We start from the raw sequence: 19,267 nt of genomic DNA on the forward strand, positions 1-19,267 counted from the left end.
GAGGTTTCACAGGTTGTAGACTGCACACCTCCAGGGGCCCTGTCCTTAAGGACAACACTATAGATGGCCCCCCACGGGCCCCCTCCCAGGGCTGTATGGGACACAAGCAATGAGGCCGTGTGTGGACCTTCTTTTTGATTCTCTCCTTTCCAGTCCTGCCCGAGCCTCCAGGGAAGTTTCTGCCCTGGGACCTCTGCCCCCAACTTTCTCACCTGGAAGGGGTGACAGGGAGGAAGGGAACTCTACAGAATGTTTGCTACCCTGTCAAAGAGGTGATGGATCAGGAAGAGCAGCTGAGGAGTAAAGCTGGGGGCCCGTGTGTGACAGACTGTCCTTAAATGAAAGGGGAGCCTGCCCACAGTGGAACACAGGGCTCCTGCATGCTGTTGGGGTTCTCCCCCCGGCAGGAGGCCCGTGTCCTCCTTTGGCTCTGTCTCAGCAGGCTTCCCTAGGGGCTGGTTCCTGCCTTCTTTGGGGTATCCCAGCTGGGGAGGCGGAGGTGAGCAGAGCAGGGGTGGGAGGGTGCCTGTCCTCTCCCAGGCTGGCAGGGGCCCAGAGGAATCCAGGATTTAGAAGTGGATCCAGGGTTTGTGGCTGGGAGCCCAGCCTGGCCCTGCACGAGAAGGCCTTTGAGCTTTCATTACTCAGGGGGGAGCCCCAAATTGTCTTGACGAGCGTGGTTAGGTTTATGTAACGTAAACACCTCAGCAGACAGTGTCTCCCTGGTAGGGAGGACAGGTGTGGGCTTTGCGTGCGGGCTGCCAGAGGCAGGCGGTAGGGACTAGCTGGCCTCCCTTTGGGGCTGGGTAGGGGCCACCCAAGCGGGGTGCCAGGCTGGTGCAGTCTGAAATGCCCCACCAGGGCTTCACTCCCTGGCTTCGGCAACCACATCTCTTGGTTCCTTATTTAAAGGCTAACCCACACTCCACTTCCAACTGAGGGAAAGTGAGCAGGTGGCCCCTTTGGGGTAAGTTAGCCAAGACTTTCTCTTCCTCCACTACCCTTACCAGGTTAGATGGGTCAGAACATCCTCAGGGACCTGGTGGGGGGCGGGTGGCGAGTGGTGGTCCTGAATTGGGGGTTGGTGTAGGAGGTAGGGGCTGGGCTCCATGAGACTCTGGCTCTGTTCCAGGCAGGTGTGTCACAGGGCAAGGACCTGAGTGAGTGTTGGGAGAGAACTGCAGATAGATGCAGTGACCTGCTGGACCTCTCTTAGGGAGGCCACCTTGCTCCCTGGCCCAGCACAACCCTGACCTGATGCTGCTCGGGTAGGCTGCCTGGGTGGCCCTCTGCTGCCATGGGCTGCCCTCCCCCCTTCCCTCATGACTGTCCCAGCCCAGGCCCTCACTGGCCCTTGTGGTGGCTGCTCTGGGACTCACTCAAAGCCACCACTGACCTGCCTCCCCACCCGCCTGGGTAAAAATAGATGTTTCCACCACGGCCACCTCCGCAGCCTCAACTTTCTCCTACTTGAGCCCTTGCCAGTGCTCACTCAGTGAGTAGAGCATGACTTGCAGGGCTGAACCTGGCGTCAGGGCCCTGCTGAGAATCCCTGGCTGTTCCTGAATGCCCCATTGTTCCTGGAGGTGACCCTGTGCTTCCCTCCTCCAGGCCTGGAGCCTGCATCGCTTACCTCCACGTTGCTTCCCATTCCCTTTGGCTTGGTGCCAGTCTGGCCTTAGCTTCTCAGCTCCCTGCCCTCCCAGAGGAGGTATGGTCCTCTCCTCACAGGTCCAGCCCTATGGACGTGTGACCTGTGCACAGGGCCCTGTGCTGAGAAGGGCCTTGCCTTTGACTTCATGTTCTCCTGTCACTGCCTGAAATTCTTAATACTTTTTGAACAAGGGGCCCTGCATTTTTATTTTATACTAGGTCCTGTGAATTAGGTAGCCAGGTCTGCACCACTGAGACTCAGTAGTCTGTTGGGGGAGACACAGGTCAAATGGGAGAGGCATATCCCCTCCCTTAGGGATCTGACAGATTGGAGGAAGAGGCATATACCATCCAAAAGGCAGACCAGGCCAATGTGGGAGATACAATACTTGCTCTCAGGGAGCCTCAGGCCACTAGCCCCTGAGCTTGAAGAGACCTAAGATTAATGGAGAAGGCAGTGCCCTTTGTGGGCACATATTCCGAAGGGGGAGGCAGAGCCTCCACAGTCAAATGGTATAGGCAGATTCCCTGTCCATGGAGACCCTTAGAACCTCTGGCAAAGTCTACAGAGACGTGGGTACCAAGGCCAGTCGCAGCTGAGGCTCAAGGGCATTCTGGTGGGCATGCGGGGTCTGACTGAGAATAAGGCATGGGAGCCCACGGCAGGCGCTGATTCTTATGGGAGCTGTGGAGGGGGAAGGACTTGGGCCTGGGTCCTGGCGGGACAGGAGGGGAGAGGAAAGAGAGGAAGGCAGTGTGATGACATGGGGCATGCTGCAAGCTGGCTGCTGGGGGCCAGGGCTGTCCTAGGAGGGTTGGAAGGATTTTGCCAAAGACTTCAGGCGAACAGCAGAGCTTGGCTGTTTCTGAAGATGGCAGCCCCAGAGCAGTGTGAACAGCAGTGTTCTCCATGCTGGGGGTGAGGTGAGGAGTACAGTGGAGGCCGGGACAGGACCTCCCCAGCAAGCCCCAGAGGCCTAGAACCCCTGAACCCCTAGGATCCACTGAATTTCCTGGGGAGTGTGCAGGGGTGAGGGTGCTCACTGGGCTACTGTAGGAGGAGGAACAATAATTAGCGACTGGGCACAGGCCTACCTGCCTCGCAGGTCCCAGGGAAAGCAAGTTAATGGCAGTAGCGCTGCCCCAGCTCCATGAACTCCAAGGGATAATCATAGAACACAAGAAGGAAATCCCTATGAGGGGAGGCTTCCTGGTGGAGGTGGCCCAGGGGAGTTGACTTTTGGAGCTCTAAGAATGCCTCTGCCAGTCCCCCAATCTCCGGGTTTACCATGACCTCCATGGGGAGCCCACATGAAGAGAAGTCGTTCCGGTTTCCCCTCACCTCCTGAGCTGCTGACCTGCTCATGGGAAGACACAAATGGCAGAGAGGGTAAGCCCTGGGATCAAGGTGAGGTCAGTGTTTGGCCTTGGAGACCACCCCCCTCACTGAGAACCTGGCTGGAGGATGCTGGCTTGTCTCTTACAGCTTCTTCGGCCTGGCAATGGCAGCCAGGCCTGGGGGGGGAGTTTCTTGTGAGGTTCCCACCAAGCAGGATCCTGGGAAACCCCAGCCTGGCCTCTGAGGAGCACATGAAATCCCATCTGGGGCTGCGTCCATAGCAGTGCTCTGCCCCTCGATAGTCTACTGGCCAGCCGTTGCCCCAGTGAAGTCTGTGAGAGGCCTTCCTGGAGGGAGACTTGGTGACTGGAATTGCAAAGCAGACCCTGTATGGGAGCTTCTTAGCCGCACCTTCAGGTCCTACCATGCAAGGGAGACAGCAGCACCCCTGCTCCCCGTGCAGCCTGCCCTCCACCCAACCCTCCGAGGCCAGAGGCAGCAAAGAAGTGGCCCACACCTGCACAACCAAGCAGGGGGAGAGAAAACACAGGATTTCAGGGCCTGGCTCTGCAGGTGCCCGTCGGTCTGAGCGCCAACCCTGCATTCACGTCATCACTCATCAGCAGGCGCTCATGCAGTGTGCGCCGAGCACAGAAGCTTGCGTAAGGAGGGCAGACAAATGAGGTCTTGCTGCCTTGGCCGTCAGGGTAACAGATAGATCTGCACAGGAGAGTGCCCCTGTGACCCACAGGGCTGCTTTGGTCCAATGGGGGCCGGGGTGCTATAGTCCTTTGCCTCTTAGAGGGTGGGGGATCTCTGGGAAGACTTGAGGGGGAAAGACTTCTCCCCAGGGCTTGTGGGATGGGAAGATGGGGGGGGGGGCAAGAATTGAAGCTGAGGGCTGAAGAGACTTGGGTTGGTCAGAGGACCTCAGCATCCAGCTCTCCTCTAGGACTCCCCCCCGCCCCCCAGACTGTGGGGCTGACCTCTGCTTGACCTCCCCTCTCACCTCTAGATGGCTGTTTCCCCGGGTGCCTCCAGAGGAAGTATCCCCCTTACCTCCCCAGACTCCCACCTTCTCCTCCCCTCCTTGTCACCTCCACTCCAGAAAGAAGCCTTCACTTTCCCCACCTGCCTCTCTCCTCTCAGCCTCCCGCATCTGTTGGGGAAATTGGGCCATTTGAAGAATAAAGGAGAAGGCAGGAGGGAGGAAACTCCTGTCTGAGGGCCCAGCCCACAGCTGGGGTGAAAACCTGTTCCTTGTTAACACCCTGAGTTGGGACCAAAATGGGGGAGGGTGTCGTGCCTCCTCCGTCCTCCCGCAGGGACCGGGAGGTGAAATGCATGCTGGGAGATGTTAGCCGAACTTATTGGGAGCAGATGCGAAGGGATGGCGGGAGGGGCAGGGATGTGAAAGGAAGAGGGTCAGCCTGGGCGTGAGGGTTGGTGGGATTATTCGTGAAAAAGGACTGGGACATGTCACCCAGACTTCTGGGGTCCTGAGCCAATTCTTTAGACTTTAGAAATGTCTTCCCCATGGAAAGTCCTTTGGTCTAGACTGACGGGAATTCCAGATTTAGGGTACCCAGACACCTTCATGAAGAACAGAGGCAAGGACCATGTGTCCCAGTAGAAGCCTCAGCATGTGGACCTTGGGGACCTTCTCTTGAGCACCTCAGGGCACTAGCAGGGGTGGGGTGAAGGGCGGGGACGTATGTCAAGGTGTGGACAGTGTACAAGGGAGCTGGGATCTGCTGTGGGTGGTGGGTATTGAACGTGGGGGTGGGGAGGCTCTCAAGGACATTGAGGATCGGTGAGTAGCGTTCATAGTGTTGATGGTGATAGTGACAGTGATATTGGTGACTGTAGTTGTGACAGTGCTGATAAGCAGTGTGATGGTGGTGATGAGGTAATAATGGTGGGGACCGATGGCCTCAGCTTTGCCGCACCGGGATGCCCACATTTTGGAGGTGGAGTGGGCTCTCAGGTTGGTGAATCTTCCTTGGCTTTCTCTTCATCTGGATCCTGCTCCCTCATCTCCAGTACCAGAAGCACTTGGGACCTAGCTGGGCAGAGTTCTGGGCTTCCCCCCTAACCTTCCCTTCCCCTAGTCCTCCAACCGATTTGCTCTGCAGAGAGCAGTGATGTGGTGTCAATGTCCCTGGTCCCTTGGGAATCCAAGCAGCTCAGGTTCTAGAGGAACCGGTGGGGTGACTCTTCAGCCCAGCACTCCTCCCACTTAACCCAGGCCTAGGCAGGCCCCTGGCCTACACTTCCTGTGCCACATGGCTTGGGACCAGATTCCTCCTCCAATGTTTTAATTAGATCCTGAGCTCATTAGCTGCCCAAATGCTTTCCAGACACCCCACAGCTGCTCAAGCCCTCCCCACACCTGCCCATCCAGCTGGGCCTCCCCCACACCTGGAAGACATTGAGGTCTCCAGCCAGGGCTCCAACTCCAGCCCCTCCTTGTGGCCTTGAACAGCCAGGACCAGGAGACGAGAAGCCGCCTGTTCAACTGTGGGAGGACGGTGGGCAGGGGGCGGGTCACAGGAGGGGCTCCGGAAGGGAAGCCTGGGGAATGAGTTGTGGTCACAGCTCCCAACACAGGGAAGTAGAGGAGGAAGTGGGGGATACTGCCTCTTGTCTGTCACGGCCAAGGGGAGCCAGGTCTCCAGTCCTCTTCTGCCTCACCACGCAGAGGTCCTAACTGCTCCTGACCCAGACAGTTTGCCTTCTGGATGTGTGTTGTGGCTAAGAAGGGTGCGAAGGAGGCAGATAGCTCAGAAAGGGGATGGTGGGAAGCTGGACTTTGAACGCAGCAGAACTTCCTGCAGGATTTGCCAGCCCGAATTGTCATGCAGTGAGTGACAGGAAGAGGGTTATATCCAAGGTCGTGGAAAAGGACCCAGGCTTGAACTCAGCTTGTCCCTAGTAGCCGTCCCCCTTCCTAGTCTACTATTTGCACGAACTCCGGGAGCACGAACCACCCAGAATCAAGTGAGTGAATTCACGTAATCTTTGCTGACCTATAGCACGTGTGAGGAGTTGGGCACGTTTGTAAGAACTTTGCAGATACGTACTCACTTCATCTCACCATAACTCTGTGGGCGAGGTCCTGTCTGTTCCCACCTAACAGATGAGAGCCAGAGAAGTCGAACAGCCTCCTTAAGGTCACACAGGTTCTAAGAGGCTGGTGGAGACAGGATTCTGATGCCAACTTCTATTCTCAGTCTTCATGTCCTGCTGCCTCTCTAGAATGTACCATGAGTGGTGTTTCCTGGACTGAGGCAGTGGCAGCCCTATTTCAGATGTCCTCCCAGTAACCCAAAGCTGCTGGAATTCCTGCCACCCTGGGGAAGATAGGAGATCTATCCTGGCTGTGTGGTTAGGGACAGGCAATTTAGTTTATGTCTTCCGGACTCAGTTTCCACGGTGTAAACTGGGAGAAGCCTCCTTAGCTCTTAGAAGAGAGCTAAGGAGGATAAAGTAGGGGGCTTCAGAGCTTCCCCCATGCTTCTCTGTCACCACAGTGATCCCTGCCTTGTGGCCAGAAGTGTCAGCTACAGCTCAGTACCTCTCCTTCCCCAACCCAGCCCATCCCTAGGATGATGGTTTTTTAAAGATGTAGATCCCGTTCACTGAATGGATGTATGAGGGCCCCGATATGTGAAAGTCGGTGAAAGCTGAGCTGAACTGGTCCAAGTCTGGTTTGGATGGGAATGACAGGGAGGGGGCAAATGGAGGATGGCGGCCCCCAGCACTCCTCTGTCCTCTAAGGCATGCTGAAGAGCCCTAGATCTCCCCAGACATCAGAGTCATTGTCCTGAAGGGTCAGTTGCCATATTTTGGGGACCAAGTTAATGCCCTGGTTTGTGCCCCAGCCCGTTCCTCTAGAGTCTGCCTTAGAACTCTCTCCCTCTTCATGTGGTGATGATGCCGGGCTGAATGACTGAATGAGTTGGTCTGGAAAGATGCGTGGAAATCAAAGCTATGAGCTAGGGTTCACTCACATGTGGAGAACAGAGCAGGGGAACAGAGAAAGAGAGAGCCTCTCTGCCCAACAGCCGTCTGTGCTGTGTGTGTGTGTGTGTGTGCATTTAGTACCTTAAATGGTTTTTCCATCCACCCTCCACCCCTCAATGTCAGTTTCCCTGGCAGGAGGCTAGGAGGAGCTGACTGCCAGGACCAGCTCTAAATGTCAAGGCCTGGAAAAATCCAGCCATCCCCCAAGGCCCTACATTCCTACACCAGGCAACAAGATCATGGGGGCAGGCATGGGAGGTGAATGACAAAGTTACCACCCACCCCCATCCTTCCATGTTCCACCTCTGCAGGGTCACTCTGCTGTTAGTCTGGCTCCTGGGCCTCCCGTATCCAGGTTCCTTCTCAGCCATCCCACACACCTAGCCCAACTAAGACCATGTCATGCCCTGCTGCTCAAGAACCTACTCTGGCTCTCTATTGCCCAGCCAGGAAGATATATCTGGTCCTCACTAGAATTCCTGCCATCAGTGAGTCTCACCAATTTTGATCCTGGTTACTTCCAACGTGGCTACTCTGTGCCCCGCTCTAGAATCACCTTTTCTAGGAAACCTTTGATCGACACCCATTTTTCTTACCACCCTGTCTGTGCTTAGGGAGACAGATCCCTCTTTATTTTAAGTGGGGCTATCATGCCATGTTCAGTCAACTACAGCTGCTGGATCATGGGGGAACTGTCTTCAGAGTCAGCCACAGTGAGACTGAAGTTCATGTGTCCAGTCCTGCCCAGCTGTGTGACTTTGGGCCACTCATTTCATGCTTGTGGACTTTCATTTCTTAACCTCCAAACTGGCATCTCAGTCCCTCTCCCATCTACAGGAACTTATAAGTCTCTTAGAAGATCAAGGGTTTGAAAAGCACAAGTCTAATCTGCTTTCCTAAAGCGAGTTCCATGGCATGCTTTTAAATAATATTAGCTTCTTTGGGCTCCCACACAATACCAACAACAACACAATTTTTCTCCCAGTTCTGGAGGCTAGAAGTTAAAGATCAAGGTGCTATTAGTGTTAATTTGGGGGGAGACCTCTCTTCCTGGCTTGCAAATGGCGGCCTTCTCCCTGTGACCTCAAATGGCCAAGAGCTCTGGTGTCTCTTCCTCTGCTTGTAAAAATATCAGTCATACCAGATTAGGACCCCACTCTGAGGACCTTGTATAACCTTATCTCCAAATGCAGTCATATCAGAGGCTTCAACATACGAATTTTGAAGGGATGCAGTTCAGTTCAGAACATGAGATTAAAGAGAAAAAGAGTTCCATGGTTGTGTATGTGTGAAAAAGGATGAGTTCAAGCAAATTAAATAGGGTCCCATCTTCCACTGTGAACAAAAATGCTCCAAGTGAGGCTGGAGGAGAGAACATGCTGTTTCTCAAACCTGTTTGAACTTCATGCTCATTTCTGGTTGATCCTCTTGAGCTAGTGTTTTATAGAGCTCTATGTGGGACCCACTGCCATAATAATTGCCTACAGGCAAAGTCAGCGTTACTGTTCCAGATGGAACAGTAACAAGGCAGCTCTTGCTGATTAATGCTCGAATTCCAATGAGTAATCCCAGTGTGACATGTCAACCTTGCCTGCTAGTGTACTGAGTGAGGTCCCCAAACCACAGTTTCGTTTCTTTTCTCCTTTTCTCTCCCTCCTTCCATTTTTGTGTGAGGCCCAGCTAATGCTGACTGGCAGATGTGCCCTCACTGGGCTCCTAGATCACAGCAGTTCAGCCTGGGGCCCTGGAGAGCAGTTCTTTGCCAGCCTATACCATCATGTCTTTGCTACATTTCAGTTGCAGCTTGGCCTGGAGACTCAGTGACAGACAACCTTCTGTGGAGGTACCCTTAATCTTCCTTCACCTTGCATGCGTGATCCCTAAGCCCCTTTGCTGAAATTTGGTGCTGACCAGGAAGTTGTGATCCAGGGATTTTTTTCTTCTGGGTCTGAGGACCAGCAGCATTATATCCCTTGGCAGGTTATTAGAAATGCAGGGTCTCAGGTTCCATTGCCGTCTGATTGAACTAGAATCTGCATTTAGCAAGCTCCCAGGTGTATATCGGAAGTACTAGTCTGGAACAGTGGTTTTCAGAACCATAGGATATGACCCATAGTACATTGTGGAAACAGTGTTCTGGGTTGCAATCAGCATTTTAAAAATAAGAGTAGAATTGAAAATATAGCATGCATTGATTTAATAAGGGCAAGTATTTGGGGAGAATCTTTACATGTTCTCGGTTGCAGCATAAAAGCATGTCACTATCAAAAGTTTGAAGGTATCAGTCTAGGAGCACTCAGGGTCATGAGACAGGGGACTGGTTGTGGTGACTTATGCCTGGCCCTGCCCACCCCTCCCTACCTGGCCTCTCCCCAGTTGTCCTGGATGCCTAAGGGTTTCCCGTCACCGACCACACACACCTTGTCACCCACACCCTGTGGCCCAATGCCAGGGCTTTGGGATGTGTTGGGGGAGAGCTGGAACCAAGACAAGTGACTTTTAAAGTAGGTCCTTCTCTAGGTTTCTTTTTCCTCAGCTCCTTCTCCCCCTTCCTTTTCCAGCTCCTTGCCCCCATTCCTCCTCCTCCCTCTCCTGTTCCAAGCTGGAAGGCAAAGCCAAGTCCAGCTCATCAGAGACAGGAATCTCTTTGCGTCTACACTATAGATTTCTCCTTCCCAAGGCCCCTCACCCCATGCCGAGGAGTCAAAATAACCTGGCTGACCCCGCGCCGGCAGGGCCATTCCTACCTCTGGCAGTCGGCCACCAGCCCCACGTCTGCCAGAAAATTTATCTGATCTTTGAACCTAGCACTCCCCTGGAGATAAACCTGGGCGGCTGCTAAAGGCATCAGCACGGACTTACAGTCGGAGAGTTGGGGCATGTGGAGGTGAGCAGGGTGGGGAGAGGGCAAGCGGCCCGGAGCAGAGTGACTGCGAGGCAGAGGGACCGCCTGCGGCCCTTTCTTCCTCCCCTCACCTTCAGCTCCTGGCTTGTGGCCAAATGGAATGCCTGAACATGTAGCCGGGGCTCTTCCCTTTGGAATTCCTCCCTCCTGCTCCTCATTAGCACTACTATAGATGGCATAGGGTGATCACATGTTCCCATTTGCCAGGATTCATACCTGTTGTCTGGGTATAATCATTAACAGTGTCCCCTTTCACTCTTAAGAGTGTTGCAATTAAACTGTCACTATATATAAGGAAGCTAAACTAAAGAAAACCTTGCCAAAGGTCATAAAGCTAATAAGCACTTCAGCCAGGACTTGACCCAAAACACAATCTCCTCCCAGAACGCCTCACAGCCCTCCCAGAATGGCTCACACCCCTTCCAGGATGCCGCCTGCGCCTTCCCCGATGCCTCACACCCCTCCCAGGAGGCCTCACGCCTCTCCCACGATGCCTCACACCCCTTCCAGGATGCCGCACGCGCCTTCCACGATGCCTCACGCCCCTCCCATGATGTCGCGTGCGCCTTCCACCGATTCCTTACGCCCCTCCCAGAATGCCTCACGCCCCTCCTACAACGCCTCACAGCCCTTTCAGAGGGCCTTACTTTCTGGTTCTCCCTCTACCTGGGGGGAAGGGTAGTGTATATCAGAGTGTGAGCCTGTGTGCTGGTCTCCTAAACTCCTGACAGGCCTTGAGAGACAGGTGAAGTCACTTCCCTCTCTAATAATCTTTCCCAGCTCCAGGGTGCACCAGAACCTGGAGAAGTTTCTGCAGCCTCAGATTTTGGTGCATGGGTGGCCAGGCTGAGACGGAGGTTGAAGCCTTACTCAGGGGCATGGGATCTTTTTGCAGGGTGCTTTTTGTATTTTTCCCCTCTCTTGCTCAGAAATCTGGAAAATGTGAACTTCCTGGGAGTGGAAGACAGGCTCGCTCTTCCTGTTCTCTGGAAAGGTGAGTATGAAATATGAAGCAAGGCAGGTGGATCTGGGAGTTAGTGGTGGAGTGGGAAAGCAGGAGCTAATGCTTTGCATGCTGATGGGCTTAGGGCATGAAGCTTGGGGCTTGGGGCCCCAGGGGCAGGATTTTGGGATAGAAGGACAACATTAGCTACAAGTGCTATGTGCTAGCAGTAACTGCCCCATGAACCTGGGACATGGTGTTGGGATAACAACTTTGAGGCACAAGGCCACCACCAAAGGCTCCTGATATCCTTGTTTTTCCGGGCCACCCATAGGCACTGACCTGCTGACAGGTTTCTGGCTCTATCAAGGGTACTGGCCACAGACTCTGGAGGTCTGGGACATTGTCCCACTGGACCCAAGCCCTGAGGGTCTGCTGGGAATTTGCCATATCTAGTCTAAGGACTGTGCAGGAGACACAGGTGAGGGCGTGGTACAGGGTGCCTCCCCCAAGAAGCAAACTGCTGGTCAGGGATGGAAGAGCAACATATTCTCAAACACACGCACACACACAGACATAACTAATATGGACCACATTCACAATACCCACATAACCCATGCACACCCGGACTCATACCAAACACGGGTATACTCACTCATCCTTATCTATGTATGCATATACACATACATGTGTACAGGTACAAACACACACAGTCACACACACATTCATACACACATGCATATGGATACATATGCATAGCTGATATCGATAAATATGCAAAGAAGGTACTCACGTGTGTGCAGGAATGGGGACTGGTCCCCTGTCTTGAGAAAGGGGATGTGCAGAGCTCTGAGAACAGAGGCTGTGAATGGAGACTGCCCCGGTTCTTAAGGAGTCAGGGCTCAGGAATACAGGAAAGAGTGGGTGACTATTGGATCTTTTGGCGTGGGAAGGTAGCACGACCAAGGCAGCCACTCTCAAGCAGGTTCCCACTCCATTGTCCACACTCTCAGTGTCCCAAGGGATGAACTTGTTGTCCCTTCTGCCCCTTAGCCCTCTCCTCCTGACTCACTGGAGGAAAGAGAACAGATTGCTTACAAAAAGAAACCTAAACCAGATTGGCACCAGACTTCTCCCTGGCAATGATGTACACAAGGAGGCAGTGAAATCTCATTTAAATGATTCCAAACTGGTCTCTATTGAATTGTGTTGGGGGAAGCAAGGGGAAGGTGCTATGTCTAGTTGGAGTTGGAAGGTTGAAGAGAAAAGTTCTTCAGTGATCCTTTTAGAGGACTCTTCCCGTCAGGATCATGTGGGTCAAAGACCTTTGAAAACCTCAGTGGAGCATTCAGACCAGCCTCCTCAGGCAGGTGGAGCTGGATATAGTAGGATTAGAGTTAGCAGAAGAGATGAAGGACTGCTTGGTGGGGAACTCCAGGGCACAGGTCCAGAGGCCAAGCAAGCTGGTATGTCTGACAACTATTTGGCCCTTTCAAATGCTCCAGAAGGTGCTTCTGAGTCATCTTTTCTGAGAGCAGTCACTCAGGACCTGCTTGCTGCAGGTGGCCCTGTGTTTGCACAGGATAGACCTTCCTGCTCAAGAGCAGGAAGCCCACAAAGCTGTCACTCAAGTGTAGCTAGACTGGTGCACCTTTGGGCCCATGAGGCTATGCTATGATTTGGTGCATTCCACTAATCCTGTTTCAAGGTCAGAGGTTAGTCTGTGGTCAGGGTCAGGGTCAGTTTTGTAGCTAGGGTCAGGATTAGTCTTTGGACAGGGTCAGTTTTGTGGCCAGTGTCAGAGGTTGGTCTTGGCTAGGATTAGAATCAGTCTGAGTCAGTGTCAGGGTTGGTCTGTGGCCATGGTTGTGGTCAGTCTGAGGTCACGTTGATGTGGCCAGAATTAGGTCTGAGCATGACTGGAAAGCAGTTCATCTTCAGTGTAATTGATGTGGATGACAACGACATCGCAAAGCCGTGGATGATGAAAGGTTGCCCAGCCCCTCCTCCAATGGAGACACATGCAATGTCTTGACATTTACAGCTTTGAGTTCTGAAGTCCTTCGTGAGGCCTGGGGTTGGGGGAGCAGCGGATCTGCCAGGCCATGTGTCCCTACAGCTGGAAGGCCCCAGCTCACAACTGAAGGGGCTCTTGCACATGGCTGCAGTCTGGGGGGTCCTGTGGGAACCATGGCAGATGGTGGCCCTGACTGGAGTTTGGCATCTGGAGGCCAGGCTTTGGCATGGAATGTGGCCCATGGCAAGGGCTCTTCAGATGTGCATGGCTGTGTGTGGGCCTTCAGCATGGCTGGGTGACAGCCCTCATCCCATCCAGGCCCATTCTTCATCCCCTAAAATAACCAGTGCGCTCGACGCTGCTCCTCTGCCCAAGAGAATGGTTCCTTTGCCCTGATCTCATGCTTCTTTCATTGTGTTGTTCCCTAAAATGCTCATTCCAGAAGGAGAAGCAGGGAAAAGAAAGGGCTTGGAAGGCTGGGAAAAGTATGGGCACCTCCGCTCTGGGTCAGCCTAGTGTCAGAACAAGTTTGCAGGGAAAGGGGTGGCTTGACGGGAGGGCTGCAATCCTGGGATGCTCAGATGCAGGTCACTCCAGTGGCATCACTTGAGACCCTGCTGTGCTCTAGACCCTGGCCTGGGCTCTGCAGGGAAATTAAGAGATGAACTAGATTCTCTTGTCTTGAGTCTTCACATAAAGGGCTAGAGAAATGGATCCATTTACTGTATGCAAACAGATAGCAAATGCTAGACTTGTTCCCCTGCTCAGTGGTCCTCAACCCAAGCTGCACACTAGAATCATCCGAGGAGCTTTTTAAAAATAGGGATGTGTGCACTTTCCTCTAGATGAGTTGTAGCCTGAATGGAGGGAAGTTCAGGACCAGGTAGGAGCCTGGGTCTCTGCTAGGCCCCATGAGCAGAGGCTTCCTTAAAGAAAATCGGAAATGGTGGTGAATCTGATGCTGATGGACGGCGGAAGCAAGAGCAGGAATAATCACAGCTATTCTTTGAGTCCATGCCTCATGTCCCCAGATGCTCACAACAATGGTGCTGGGTTTCAAACATGGCTGCCACATTCTTTGACATCCTTTCCAATAAGAGGTGGAGTCTCTGTTCCCCTTGCACCCGGGCTTTGGGACAGCTTGGTCAACAGAAAGTGGTAGAAGTAACCCTTGGTGAGTTTCTGGGGCCAGGTCTTAAGAACCTGGTGTCTTTCACTTCCTAACCTTTGGGACATTTGCTTTTGAAGTGAGGGAGCCAGACAGCCACATGGAGAGGTCACACACAGGTGATCTGACCAACCGTTCTAGCAGAGGAGGTCCTGGCTGATAGCTGCCACCCACCACCAGAGAGGTGAGTGAGCTGGGCTTCAGACAGTTTCTTCCCTTGGGTGACTCACTCCTGGCCTCGAGCCACCTCACATGACACTTGGAGGAGCAGAGATAACCCGTCCCCACTGCTTGTGGCTCCAAAGCAGATTTATGAGTGAAATAAATGACAGATGATATGTTAAGCCAGGAGCTAGAAAACTTCCTCTGTCAAGGACGTGATAGTAAATAGTTTGGGCTCTGTGGGCCCTCAGGTCTCTGTTGCAATGACTCACCTCTGTCATCCTGCAAAAGCAGCCACAGGTAGCCTGTGAATAAATGGGCGTGGCTGGGTTCTAATAAAACTTTATGTACACTGAAGTTTGAATTTTGGATGATTTAAAGATATTGTGAAATAGTACTCTTTTAATATTTTTTTCAACTTTTTAAAAACCTAAGAAACTGTTCTAAGCCCATGGGCTGTACAAACCCAGAGAGTGGCCCAGAGTTTGCTGACCTCTGTTTTAAGTCGTTAGGGTTGAGGCGGTGTGTCCCGCTCCCAGAGATAACCAGAGCAACTCAGCCGCGTCGATGATTTTGTGAAATTTATGTGAAATCAAGGTATAAGGCATTAAGAAACTCCTTTGGGTCCACAGCTATAGTAACTGTGAACTTAGCTCATCGATGCTTAGCTCATTTACAAGAGGTCAGGTGGGTTGAAATGGTGAGATGAGAACGAAAAAGCTCAGAGAAGCGAGCTGTGTGCTGTTTGCCAACCCTGTTCAGGGAAGAGAGGCTCAGGAAATGGGCTGGGGGCACCTACTTGCAGAATTGAATTATTTTTTTGAACTTCCCTAGAGCAAAGTAAAATTTCCCTCCAAACCATTTCATAACTCTTTCTGAGTTCCACATTCACCAAGCCATTTTCTGGGTAAGACTTTGCCTTCTCCCGTAGTAACAGTTGTTACAGTTAACATTTATTGCATGCTTAGTGTATGCCAGACACTGTTTTAATCTCTTTGCATGTATTAACTCATGAAATATTCACAATAATTTGTTACTATCTCAGATTTGTAGTGAGAGAGTGTAAGCTCAGAGAGCTTAAGTGAAAAGAGAGAGCTAGGATTTGAACTCAGGCAGCCTGGCTCCTGACCTCTTGTCCTTAACTCTACTTCACCACTCTGTTCCCCACCCTGACCTTGGGAAAGGGGATCCTGGAGTGGAGGGAGGGTGCATTCTAGGCTCTAGGAAGGGATAGTCCCTGCTGCAGAAGAACAAATTGGCATCTGGTTTACACTCCGGCTTGGGTAAATTGAGTTAATGCAAGACTGTGTTGAGTTCACTGAGTCTCTTCAGCCCCTGAGGACTGGAAAGGTCAAGTCTTCCTCCTGGAGCAGGAGGCCCTGCAACCTGGCTGGAGCTGGCAGGGCAGCTGGTAGGGAGGGCAGACAGGCAGCTTGCTGCCCCTGTGGTTACTGCCACAGGTCAGCAACCTGGTCATCCTGGTTCTTATTTTACTTGATATCTCAGCAGCATACAACTTTATTCTCATACATTTTTAAAAAATCACATTCTCTTAGCCTTTTCAATCTTTACATCTGCAGAGATGTCTACTTTCTCCTCTTGTTGTTGGTATTGTCTTCTCTCATTTCATCTCTCTTGCTTTCTTTCTCTTGATCATACTCATTAGTGGTTTATTGATTGTATTAGTTCTTTCAAGGACTCTCTTTTTCTCTTTGTTGAACCTCTTTATTATATATTTGTTTTCTATTTCATCATTTTCTGCCTTTATTTTTAATATTTCCTTTTATTATTTTCGGGTTAATTTTGGTGTTGTTCTAACTTAGCTCATTGATGCTTAGCTCATTATTTTACGGCCTTTTGAAAAATATCTACTGTAAGTCCGTAAATTTCCCTCTTTCTGCTTTGGTTACATCACAGACTTCCATATAAAATATTTTCATTATTGTACAATTGAAAATATTTCCTAGTTTCCCTATGATTTATTTTTAACACTGGGTATTTTAAAATTTCTAAACATAAGGGGATTTTTCTGTTTTCTTTTTGTTACACTTTTCTTGTTTGATTGCACTGGGGCTAGGGAGCATGCTCAATGAGTTCATTCTTTCACATTTTTTGAGATTGGTCTTGGAACCAAGTACATGGTCTGTTTATAGAAATCTTCTAAGTATGGTTGAACAAAAAATGTATCTTCTGCATCTGTTGAGTCCTGTTTCCTACATAGGTACATTAGGTAAAATTTGTTAATCCTGTTTTTCAAAATTTCTATGCCCTTACTGATATATTTTTTTCCTTTTATTATGTCAGTGTCTAACAGAATATCTTAAAATCTCCTACCATGATTGTAGACTTGTCACCTTTTTTTGAAGTCCTGATAATTTTTATGTTTTATTCTTTTGAGGCTCTGTTATTAGGTGCATAAAATTTAAATTAGTTACACATTTCTGATGAACTAAATCTGTTATGATTGTGAATGAATTACTTTATCTTTAGTAATACCTTTTCCTGAAAATCTCTTGTCTGAAATTACACAGCTATTTTAGCTGTTCTTTGGTAAGGAGCTCCATGGCAGAGAATCTTAGGTTTTTGATATATAACGTAAATACATTAAATTGTATTGTTAAGTTATCTTTTTACATAGTATAATAGTGAAAAAAAACAGACTAAAGTATGATCCCAGTTATATAACATTTCACAGTGTGAGTTGCTTTGAACTCACCCAGTGATGCATATTTGGTTGGTGGTTCCAGTGGGGAGGCTGTGTTTATTTTATGACCTCTCAGTGATGGCTTTTCTCATCTTCTCTTTCTTTTCCTTCTTTTCTTCCTTTCTTTCTTTTCTCCCCAAATCTGTTCTGTGTCAAGTCAGCTCTGCACAGTCCTGGGAGGCATGTGCGTGTGTGTGTGCATGCGTGCATGTGTGCGCGCGTGTGTGTATGTGCGTGCATGTTGAGCATGTGCACATGCCTAATCCTCTGACCTCATCTTTCCCAAGCTTCTCACACTACATCCTGGTCACACTGGTCTTCCTTTTTTTCCTCTTAGGCTTCAAGCTCTTCCCCACTCAGAGCCTTAGTGTTCGATCCTCTCCTCTGGAAATGGCTTCAAAGAAGACCCGACCTAAGGTAGGCCCTTTTGCCCAATCACTCTTTATTATTTATCTTTTTTTGTTGTTTTCATAGCACTTATCACTGCCTAAAATGATCTTGTGTTTGTTTTCATGTTGATTTCACATTGCCCTCATGCCACTGGAAGGTAAACCTTTGTGAGCAGAGAACTTGGTGCATCCCCATTGCCTAGCAAAGAACTTCATGTGTGTTAGAAACTTGTTGCATCACTGTTGAGTGAATGAGTGAGTGAATGTTTTACTTTTTTTCTCTCTGTCTCTCCTTTTCACATCAAGTATTCACCATGTCTTATGGTTTCCGTTTCCTAAATATGTCTTGGGATTGCTCACCTCTCTCCACCTCCTTTTAGTGCCTGTGTTCAGGCTACTGTCGCTGCTCAGCTGGACATCTGCAAGTGCCTCCTAACTGGTCTGCCCACATCCCGCCAGGCCCCCTCCCATCTGCTCTCCGTGACCAAAGGATTCTTCTCACATATAAATTGATCAGGTCAACCCCTGCTTAAAACCCTTCAGGGCTCCCTGTTGCCTTCAGGCAGAGTCCAGGGCACGATCTGGCCCCCACTCTGTCTTCTACACTTGTCCTGCTCCTCCTTTCTCTCCCCTTCTCCTTCTAAGCACAAGCTCTTCTGACCTTCTTCCATATCTTTAGATGGCCTTCCTTCCTCTCACTCAGGCCTTTTATACCCAGGCTTGCTCTCTAGAATCCCTTGCCCCTGTGCTTTCCTGGCTTTCAGAGGTCTTCCCAATCCCTATCTACCACTGGCAGGGCTTGCAGCAGCCCTCCATCAGTGTTTTCCGTGTACCTGGTTTGAGCAGCCACCAGTGGGCTCCTGGCTCTCTTTCCCCCTGCTGCCCTTGGTAACTAGCATACCACCTGGTGCATGGTAACTCTTGGGGCATCTTTGTGGAGTGAAGGGCCAGTGCCTCACACTGGGACTCATGTGGCCCGGCCCCTTCCCCCACAGTGTTGCAGATCCTTGACAGCCACAGCCTGGGGAGGCTGCCAGGTGGCTCTGTGCACACACCTTGCCGAGTTGTGTTGACTACCTGTATCTGGCTGTCAGGGACAGTGAGGGGAGGTCTGGGCTTTTTCACCTTCTCACAAGACCACAGCTAAGAGGGATTCCCCAAGTTGGAAGGCTGTTTAAGGGGGTGGGGGGGGGTGGCAAGCACTGTGTGCTAAGTGTGGATCATACTCTTGACAGAGAGAAACTGCTGGACATTGTGGGATTTGGGGCCAAGGCAGTGATGCTTCAGAACCTGTAGCACAGTATTGGGGACGGGGATGTTCTCTTCATTTCTCCATGAGACCTGATGTATCAGACCCTCACCCAGGGAGGATCAGAAGGAAAGCAGTACTTTGATATTCTGCAGACTGGCTGACTTTGAGAGCTTAGGGACACCTGGGCATGGAGGGGGTTCCCAAGGGATAGTGGCATCAGGGTGAGACTTCTTCAGATGGCTTATGGTAAGCAAACAGATGAGGAGACTGATCCCTAACTGTGAGTGAGCCCTTGCATGGGATGTCCTGGGAATGCCGGGGATGTCTCTGCATAGGCAGGAGGGCCTCAGACCTGGAGTGGTTCATCTTATTTATTACTGTCTATAAATCCTGAAGAGGGACCACACAGAGTTTCCAAAATTTAGAACTCAGAACCAAGATTGTGCTTCAAAGGAGCAACTGGAGGATCCTGAGAGGAGACGGTTAAGAACAAAAACGTTTGTCAAGGGTGTTGGCTCAAGCAGCACCTTGGCTCATCTTGAGGCCAGCTGGTCCTGAGGGAGGAAGGGCCCATGGCTTCTTTCTCTGGGCTCCTTTTTGGGTCAGGTGCCTATTGCTTACTTCAGAGATTCCTCAGGATTCTGAACTCCAGAATTTTCCATGTCTCTCACTTCCATTTCTGCCCTGGCCTGAGTCTTCTTGGAGAAGA

At 51.0% G+C, this 19,267-nt stretch overlaps 1 long non-coding RNA gene across 2 annotated transcripts in view; it reads left to right on the forward strand.

Moving 5' to 3' along the window:
* The first annotated feature begins 9,290 nt into the window (after nucleotides 1-9,290).
* The window catches only part of LOC123391746, a 30,677-nt gene continuing 20,700 nt past the window's right edge, over nucleotides 9,291-19,267 (forward strand). Inside the window, exons 1-4 of one of the 2 annotated variants that reach the window (XR_006606443.1) lie at nucleotides 9,291-10,668; nucleotides 10,853-10,917; nucleotides 14,132-14,235; nucleotides 17,255-17,334. This is a non-coding gene — a long non-coding RNA (uncharacterized LOC123391746). Of the gene's footprint in view, nucleotides 10,918-14,131; nucleotides 14,236-17,254; nucleotides 17,335-19,267 lie in introns of both variants that reach the window. The other variant, XR_006606442.1, reaches the window with a different exon arrangement.

This window comes from Mustela putorius, unplaced genomic scaffold (assembly GCF_011764305.1).
Source record: "Mustela putorius furo isolate JIRA1106 unplaced genomic scaffold, ASM1176430v1.1 tig00000281_pilon_pilon_pilon, whole genome shotgun sequence".
Taxonomy (NCBI): domain Eukaryota; kingdom Metazoa; phylum Chordata; class Mammalia; order Carnivora; family Mustelidae; genus Mustela; species Mustela putorius.